Consider the following 10,239-nt stretch of genomic DNA (forward strand, 5'->3'; position numbering starts at 1 on the left):
AATGGGCTAAAATTATAAAACAAAAAATTTTAAACAAATTGTTAATGTTAAATTAAATAAAAAACATTTAATCCTTAAAAATAAGTAACATTTTATAGATTAAGAATTTAATAACTTTTATAATTTTATATAAAATAACAATAATTAATTAACAGTTCACATTAAATAAAAGAATTATGGCTAAAATATTTAATATAACATGCCACAAAATAAAATTAAAATTAAATACATAAATAAATTTTTGAAAAGAGAACCTAATGTGCTTATCAGAAATATATTGACAAATTAAATTCTATTTATTATCAGATTGTGTGTGTAACAACAAAGTTTAAAATATAACACATCAGTTATATACATAAATAATGAAATAACAAACTTTATATTAACAAAAAAATCATTATTATAAAAAGATATAATACTAATATATTACAAAATTAATTCATTAGAATGAGGCCGGTTAACACCATCAAAATTATGATTCCCAGAATGTTCGGATAGATTTGAGTAATCAGTTCGATTAACAGTACGAATACCGGATAAAGAGTACCAAGAAATAGGCACATTTTTACTGCTGCTAAGTTGATGTTGGGTATTTGTTCGACTCTACGGCAAGCCCACTGTAAAGAGGAGCAATTATGATTATCTAAAATGTTTGTTGTTTTGTTGCTTACTTACCTTGTACAAATTGTAAAACATCAACAACATTATTAAAAATACTATTTCTAGCAGCATTTTTTAGACTCACGAAATTGACGCTGGAGCTGATTGACATAAATATTGCTAATAGTTACCATTAAACATAACCTATTTCGTTTGGTTCATATCAAATTAATATTAACAATTTGTGCTTTCCTTTATTTTCTTTTGTTTTTTTTTTCTTTGGAACAAATAAGAAGAGTTATAAGTATTTTCAGTCACTAAGGGTTTGTGAGTCTCATTAATTATACATTAATTATACGAATAGTTTATCATATATTTAGTTTACTTCAATGTAACAAATTTAACATTTACTTATAGGGGCAAATGTACAAAATAGTAGATATTCGATAAAATATTTTATTAAAAAATATTACATACAATAAAAATTAAATTGATTATCTGAACAAAGTGGGTATTAAACAACAAATTATACATTAATATAAATCTTTATTATGGAGTATATATATTATAATAATAACATATTACAAAATTAATTTAAAAGAATGATGACAGTTAATACCACCAAAATTAAAATTCCCAAAAAGTTCGGGTACATGTAGGAAATCAGCTCTATTAACATTACGAATAATGGATAAAGAGTACTGAGACCCAGACACATTTTTACTCCTGCTGCGTTGATGTTGGGTACTTGTTCGACTCTGCGACAAGCCCACTACAAAAAGATGCATTCCTGATTATCTATTTTTTTTTGTAGTTTTATTGGTTACTTACTTTATACAAATTATAAAAAACTAACACAATTATTAAGAATAATATTTCTAGCAGCATTTTTACGACTTACAAAATTGACACAGAAGTTGACTGACTTAAATATTGCAACTAGTTATCATTGAACATAACCTAAATTAATTTAATCAGTTTGTCCTTTATTTTTTGATTTTTTGTTCTTTCGGGACAAAATAAAAAGAAAGGAGAAAATACATATGGTTTTATGAAAAGCATTAATTATATTAATAGCTTATCATACTGTTAGTTTATTTGAATGTAACTAATTTAACATTAACGTATCAGTGGAGGCTAAGTATATAAAATAGCAGACATTTCATAAAACATTTTATTAAAAACTATTACATATAATAAAAAATAAACTAAATTTTCTGGAGAAAAAGAGTGCTAAACATGCTCTCAGCATTGGACTCGGTATTTGCGACTATATCGAAGAACATTAACCATATTGGGATAAACATAACAAAAAACAGGGTTATTTGTACCGCCCTTACGTCAATATTTGGTATTTCTTCGATTATTCGGCACGCCCACTGCAAAAATATAATTGTTTTTTTGTTAGAATATTTCCTTTAAAAAATATACAAATCTTAATTAAAATGAATAAGATTGCAACTGTGTTCCTGCTTCTTTCAGACACTAAGCAAAACTGTGACATTAAACTTAATTAAACCACATAAAAGTCTTTAAATGTAACGACATAAAAGTAACATATACGTGATATAAAGTTCTTTATTAGCAGATATTACACATGTTGCAATTCACTAAAATGATCAAAAGAGGAAATCCAAAATGCACAAGCACAAGATTAAACAATGAAAAGAGTAAATAAATATCTGCACAAGTAGGGGCAAAATTAACCATACTGGATACAGTGCACCAACATACAAGCAAAATTTGGTTGCACTCACGTTCGGTAAATTTTGTCGATTCCTGAAATTCCGCTATAAAAAATATATATAGTTGTAATGTTTAAAATATACTCTACACTGTTAAATTAAATACGTAGTTATTGTTTGTTTATGTACTTACATTATATAGCATATAAAGCGCTGACAAGGCACATAAAAACATAATTCCTGCTAACATTTTCGTGGAATATTTTCTGAAGCTGACAGTAATTATATGAAATTTTTCGGTGCTAGTCTTCCTCAACAATTACACACTACACCACTGAAAAGATGTGATTGTTACAACCATAACTGTTATTTGATAAAGTACTTACTTAAAAAAACTTTAATATGAATTTCAAGCAAAATGAATGAGACTGCAACTGTGCTGTGTTCCGTTTTTATGACATATCTCTCAAACTGACAGTGGCGAGCGACATGACAATAAATACAATTTGATTAAAAAATAATGATGATAGTAGACATCTAGGCATTAAATAAAAATATATCTACTCTTAATTAATTCACATAAATATAACAATATAACGTGAATGATCTTTGACTTTAATATCCATAAAATTTTTTAAACTTAGAGAATATTTCACATGTCAAATTGTGCAAAAATATTTAAAACAGGATGGCGAAAATAAAGAAAATCAAGATTAAACTATAAAACAAGAAAATACAGATTTGTAGTAGTAGTGGCAAAAGTAACCATTCTAAATACAGTATTCCAATAATCAAGTAATATTTGCCTAGGCTCAGTTTGATTGGTAAAATTTCTCTATTCCGGAAAAACCGCTGTAAAAATTAATAATATTTGTTAGACTGATGATAATATCATAATGCATATAATAATAATAACAATGTGAAATAAACCCGGAGACTTGTTTTCCATCACATTCAACTAAAGGCCAAAAAAGACCTCCTATATTCAATTATCATATAAGAAAAACGAGAAAAAAATTTTAGTTACATTCAGTACTTACTTTACACAAGAAATAAACCACTGGCAAAGAACATAACGTAATAATTGCCATCAACATTTTTGTGAAATAATTTGCGCTACAATAGGTTGACAGTAGTAATGTCAAATTTTTCCTCAAATGTTTTCCTCAAAAACTACATACTTTAGGGAGCAACAGACAAAGATATATTCGATAATTCTCCGGTTCTTCAACCCCTTCACAGTAAATGTATAATAGTAAATATATAACTGTTATTTTATTAAAAATATATCTCAAATAAAATGAATCAGATTGTAAGTGTGGGCCCATTTTATGGGTTATCTGTCAAAGTGACAGAGATGACATGACAATAATCATGCCACTAGACATGTTTCTCATTTGTTATACGCAGAACAAAAGTAATCATAATTAATTCACATAAAAATTCTTTTATTTTATTAACAAATTAATATAAACTATGTTTAAATTAACAATAGTAGAGAGGACATGGCAATAAATAGTGATGCCACTAGACATGTCCCGCCTCTATTATACACTGAACAAAACTATAATAAAATCTTAACTAGTACACATACATATTGTTTTATCTTATTAACAAATTAACATAAACAATATTTAAATGTAACTTACATAAACAATATTTAAATGTAACTTACATAAACAATATTTAAATGTAACTTACATAAAAATAACGCATTTAGATATTTTCATAAAATTTGGTACACCAGTAGTACCTATTGAAATAAGAAATTATTAAAATTTGAAGGCAATATTTATGAAATATTTTGTCACATTAATAGTTACAATTTTTATTCGCTCAATTAATACAGACAAACTCGAATCTAATTGTAAATAACCAGGAAACAAAATATTGACCACAGGCTTAGCTCCCCTAAGCAACAAACAAACAAATAAGAATAAACAGAACGATAGAAAAAGGTACCAGTGATGAATTTCTTATTTTTCAGCAGGAGGAACTCAAAGAAAATTCTGCAACAAGCCCAACTTATCCAGAAAATTACACAACACGTCAACAATGTGCTTAAGGAAATTCCAAATCAAATGTATATATGTAAGTAGTTCTTCTTAGAAATATTGCTTAATGAAAAGTTTTCATTAAAAGCGTGTAGAAGGCCGTTACTAATATAATCTTCGAAGTTCGATGTTTAACACTGGACTTGAATCCGAGTGGCAGGAATGCTAATTGTTTATGTAAACATAATTATGCAATAATCTGATTCGAAAAATGTCACCGACATGTGACACAATATTCCTTTTATTATTATATTTTACAATGATATAAATATTGTTTTTGTTTTCAACTCAAGAACATATTAACAGCATTGAATTAAATTGTTAATAATTAATTTCTATTAATATGTAAATAAAAATAAATATAGAACAGATCTATTTTTAAATTAAAAATAAGTTGCTTTATTCGGAACACTAGTCTGGTTTATTTTGATGTAATTAAAGAATTTATACTACACCTAATTTCTTAGTTAATTAAGCGTTAAGTGCAACAATGGCTTGACAAGGTTAATCCACTTTTTGTGGCTAATTAATTTTAAAACTACCTACTAACTTTTTTAATTAAACCATAAAATATTTATAAATTATCAGGTTTTGTAATGTTTTTCTATCTAAATATGTCATATGCTAAAAAGTTTAAATTGTTGTTGTTATAGATAGATGGATGTGTATAATGATGTCATTAGAATAGATAAATATAATTTTGATTTATTTTTAAGTTTGATCTATGTATGATTTTCATCAAAATAGAGATATCAATGAAAGACACGCTTTGTTACTTAGAAACTTCTGTAGTACAACACCTTTTGCTGCTTGTATCTGAAATTTAATACCTAGCTGTGATGCTCATTCAACAGATACAACACTGTAAGTAACCTACTTAATGTAGTTATTATCTAACACAAGATATTTCGAAAAATGTATTGTTTGCCAGCCATCTAGACGTTGGCTAGACGATATATCCGAAATGGTACATTAATATTTATTGCGTGCACGTCTTATCCGAGTATCTCATCTAAAAAAAAAATGAAGAGTGAAGCTGACAATGTCCTTAAACAGCAGAAAAGATCTAGTCAGATCGTACGTGATGGGGAGTTTAGAGCGGGCATGGGCACCTAACTGCACGCTTCCATAAAAATTGAAATTTTCGGTAATTGGATTTTTTCATCCACCCAGCCTTATCTGTTGTTTTCATTTCGGCTCATGCCCTCGGCATCTTTGACGGTTCGTTCAATATTCATCGCACACTACGTGTATATTGTTATCATAAGCCATATATGGGCCGCGTCGTAATATGCATACAAATGGGGTGGGTCATGACGAATTGTTGTATTCTATTTAAAACAGGCAGTGTTACAATGGTAACGCCTGCAACAATGTGACACACTGACGAATGCTTAACCTGTTGCGCGGTCTGCGAGTCCTATTACTAATCATGCGACATGTGATTGTTACCTGTGTGTGCATTTGTATTGGGGGGTGTCACAATCGGATTTGTCTGAGTCATTCGTTGCATTGTGTTTTTAGATTAGGATATCGTCTGGATTTCGTTTCGTGCATATAAATATGCATGCAATCGGTGCCCGTTTAATGCGCATAAAAATCTTGTCCAATGGTGTTTTAAAGTAAGAAATTTTATCGATGTATAAATACACCCAGTTTCAAAAAACTGGCACCACACTACAATTTGATACCTATATACTACCTAGGACTCCTAAAGCGTTGTAACATATACCAAATAGAGAAAGTTAAGAAGAAATAGTAATAAAATACTTTTACCAACAACGTATTTTATTTATTAACTTTATTATCAACGACAATAATGATATAAGTTAACAATTTAATGTGGTACTTCATATTTCCACCCCTTTTCAATAAATTTTTGAGGAAGATTATTCCATTCCTCAACTGTCTGTTGAAGATTTGGAACACTCATGAGACGATATAAATGATGCCAAGTTAATCTGGATAAGTAATCCCATATATGATCAATTGTTTTCATATCCGTGTAATATGGTGGTCATTTCACCGCTTATGTTTGATATGGGGGAGCATCGTCATCCATAAATACGAAATTGGAAACCACTTCTCTTGAAATGGTTATACAATAGATCAAATGTCAACATGTACCAAATCAGTATGCATCTCTTGCTCTCCAGAGTTGAGTTCGACGGTTGTTACAGTTTTGTATGAAACAAGAATATTTGTCCATTGAGGCAAACACCAATTTTGATGAACCTGAGTCCATTCCAACGTTGACGTTCTGTTCCTAAGAAATAGTCTAGGTGTCGGAATCGACTAGCAACAATCCGTCTTCTGGCGGTTGTATTCGACATGAGTAGTTGGTACGTAGCCTAATAATGACTCCGAAGGCTGGTGGCAGTTGTCCAACGATTACTCATAATCATTTGGACTATGTACCTGTTTTGTGTGGCAATTGTCATCCTTGGACGTCCTATTCGAGATCTAGTTTCTACTCAGTCCATTTTATCGTACTGTTCAATGGTCTTCCTAATCATACTATGATGAACGTTCAATCTCTGAGCAATTTGCTTATGTGACAAACCTTCCCCATGAAGAAATATTATCCATAAACGAATTTCATTAGTTAATGGATATCTCAGTACTTTTTCAATTCATGAACTTCATTAAATGTTGGACAACGCCAAAAATAAACAATAGTCATATGGAGATATATCTGGTGGAAGGTAGTGGAAGTTTTACATTTAACATTTTGAGGCTTCTTTTGAGACTGTAGTATTGCATTACCACCAAAATCTGTCTTAGATGAAGACTTTTATTAAGATACCAGGATTATCATCTTCAACTCATTATCTTAACTCAGGAGAAATGATCAAATTTATTTACATTGCTTATTAGGAGAGAATTGTGAATTGTTATACCCTTAATTTTGCCTTTTTCACTTAATTTATGATGAAATTCATTGCATAAAGCCTCTTTCTAGTGGTTAATTGTTCCATTTCCAAACATGTTACACCAGATATTGCTTATTATTTTCAGTAGTACAGGTTTAAGGACGATTTGATGTTGTTCATCTTCAATGTATTAATTGCCATATTCAAAACGGGACCAAAATCGTGTGACTTCTTCACTGAGAGTATCTTCCCCAAATGTATGCGTCCTCTATGTTGCTTCAACCTTGTTTCTGAATTCATAAAGCAAATTTGTAGTAATTATTACAAATAAATCAGTTAAAGAAACACATTTATACAAATAACTCATGAGTTGATCTCTAAATTTTTAATAGTTTTAAATAATTATTTAGCTAAAGAATATTAATTAGCTTACTAATTTGTTAGAAAGCTAGTTTTAGTCTCAATAAACAAAACAGTAACATACATATTTAAATCAAACTGAACCAGTAATTTATTAATAATCTAATTACTCTTAATCAGTTATATTGATTGATTTATTTCGCTGCCGTTTAAATAACCGTTTATAAGCGTTTACTTAAAGTAACATTAGGCATAAATATTTACTTAATTGTATTCTGAGTTGCCTATACATTAAGACGTGTTGTGTCCGTGAAGTGTGTGGTTATTAGTGGAATTAATATGTAAAATACTTCAACTATATCTATTTGTTTATCATCAAATTACAAGTACTATAAAAATAACAAAAAACACATATTAAGATTAAAAATTATATACACATTAATTAACACTGATGATTAATGAAATTGTCAGGTTTAAGATTTAAATTCTCAAGAATTCTTAAGTGGGATTTATTTTAACAATTTGCGTAGTACCAAAATAATCTTGAATATCTACCACAGGAACTCTCATTCTCAGGATCTACTTAAATATGACATAATTAGGTAATAGCTCATTCCTTTATTGTTGTTGTTGTGAACCCATTAAAAACTATTTTATCAATGTGTAAATTTTTTAGTTTTGTATGTGTTATCTTATCTTATAAGAAATTTTATAGTTTTTACACATCCTGCTAAACAAAGTGACTAATTATAAAATTATTTTTCAGTTACCAAAAGCAATTGGAAGTGGAATATATACACTAAGGAGTTTATAAATAGATGCAAATATTAACTTATATTATTATATTCTGCATATTTCAATATGTTAGTAATTATATATAAATAGAATAAATATTCCAAATTCATATTAATATTAATTAACAGTAATGTGTTTGCATTATAATATCGATACTTAAGTTTGACACACTTTTGCCGGGTTTTCCAATATGCATGATGCATGCGACAACTTTTATGTGCATATATCAAATACAAGGACTTTTGAAATGTCATCTTGAACTTGATTTTTTATCTATTTATATCTTGTATTAATTTGTACATCTTTATGACTTAATTTAACAATAAATTTTAAAATTCCTGTCTCTCCTCGTATCAACAAGGTAAAGACGAAAAAATCTGTCTGGTGTAGAAACTTCTTAAAAGAACGTGGAGGTGAACAATAATAACTCCTGCCTGGAATTCGAAAGGCATAATTTTCCGATGCAAAAACTCAAAGAGCACATAAATCGAGTATGCACTACCGTTAATCTAATTGTAAAATCCAATTTTGCCTTACCGTACGTACTGGTCGTAGCCAGTTTTGCGGTTTTGCCTTTAAATTGGCCGACTGTCAGGTTTCGCGCAAAAGAATTGATATGAGTGAAAGCAGTTGGCGCAAAACATTTTTGTAAATGTGTGTCAAGGTGTTATCAAACCAGGTTTAAGTTCCAAATACATTTAGTTTGTTTTTTTTTCTTGCCGCTTCTTCGATCACCGTTCGATTTTGGACACGTCTCCCGATGTGTACGGAAGTGGGAAATGCACGTGGAAACATGATTTAAGGCTCAACGACACCGGTAACATGCTTTCTAACTATTAGCATTGCGTCGTGGTCGTTCAAATTCGGAACTTCTGGGAAACGTTCACTTTTTTTGGTCATTTCGTTATGGTAAAATCGATGACGAATCCAACAAACCGGATGCGAAAATGTCGAGTTTCACGTGAAGAAACGCTTTTGAAATTAACACTTCTATGAAAGTGGCATTCGTCAATAAATATTTGCGATCGTGAATAAATCTTTTGTTTTATCGAGTTTCGCAGACGGACACCTCCGTGGATGCGGTCGTAAACAAAATCCGTAACCCCATATTTGAAACTCGTGTGTTTCTTCAATGGTCGCAATGACAGTGTGTATCGAACACACTTTCTTTAATCTATTTACATTCTAATCTTCTCAATAAGCTGTTGAACTGAATACCACAACCGGAATATAACATTACGAACCGAATTAACTCGTACTGCTGGTAGTACCAGAGTTACTTAACAGATTGTAACTCTGACCTGGTATTTTTCACGTGTGGCTTATGATTAAGCTATTTTTTGTAAATTGTACTAGTCTGATATCTCTATTATTAACATCGAGGTTTAAAAAAATATACTATATATATATAATAAATATTGAATAATTGTCAAAACCTTAATATACTTAAAATTATGTTATAAGATAAAAAACAACTATAATTTTATTATATATTTTTTCATTATAAAATATCATCAGTCTCATTAATAAAAAAAAAACTATTATAAAATATATAAAGTATATAAAATATACAGTAGCGGCCATAATTATAGTAACTTATTGAAATATATTAAAAATATGAGCTGTGCTACTTGAATTGGATGCCAGTACCGATAAGGTTTATTGTTATTTTTGTTATTGTTGTCTCTAAGATGTAAACTGGTCGATCTAATTTAATTCTTTAAAAAATTGTGAAATTTCTTATTTTTTAATGGACAAAATTATGGTAACTTTTTACTTTATGGTATTTCATTGCTTTCTGTGAGTTTAAATCAATTATTTACTAGAGGTCTTGTGCTTATTGTAATTATTTAGTCATTGGTCTAACTGAAA

The sequence above is a fragment of the Aethina tumida genome, chromosome 1, assembly GCF_024364675.1.
Source record: "Aethina tumida isolate Nest 87 chromosome 1, icAetTumi1.1, whole genome shotgun sequence".
Taxonomy (NCBI): domain Eukaryota; kingdom Metazoa; phylum Arthropoda; class Insecta; order Coleoptera; family Nitidulidae; genus Aethina; species Aethina tumida.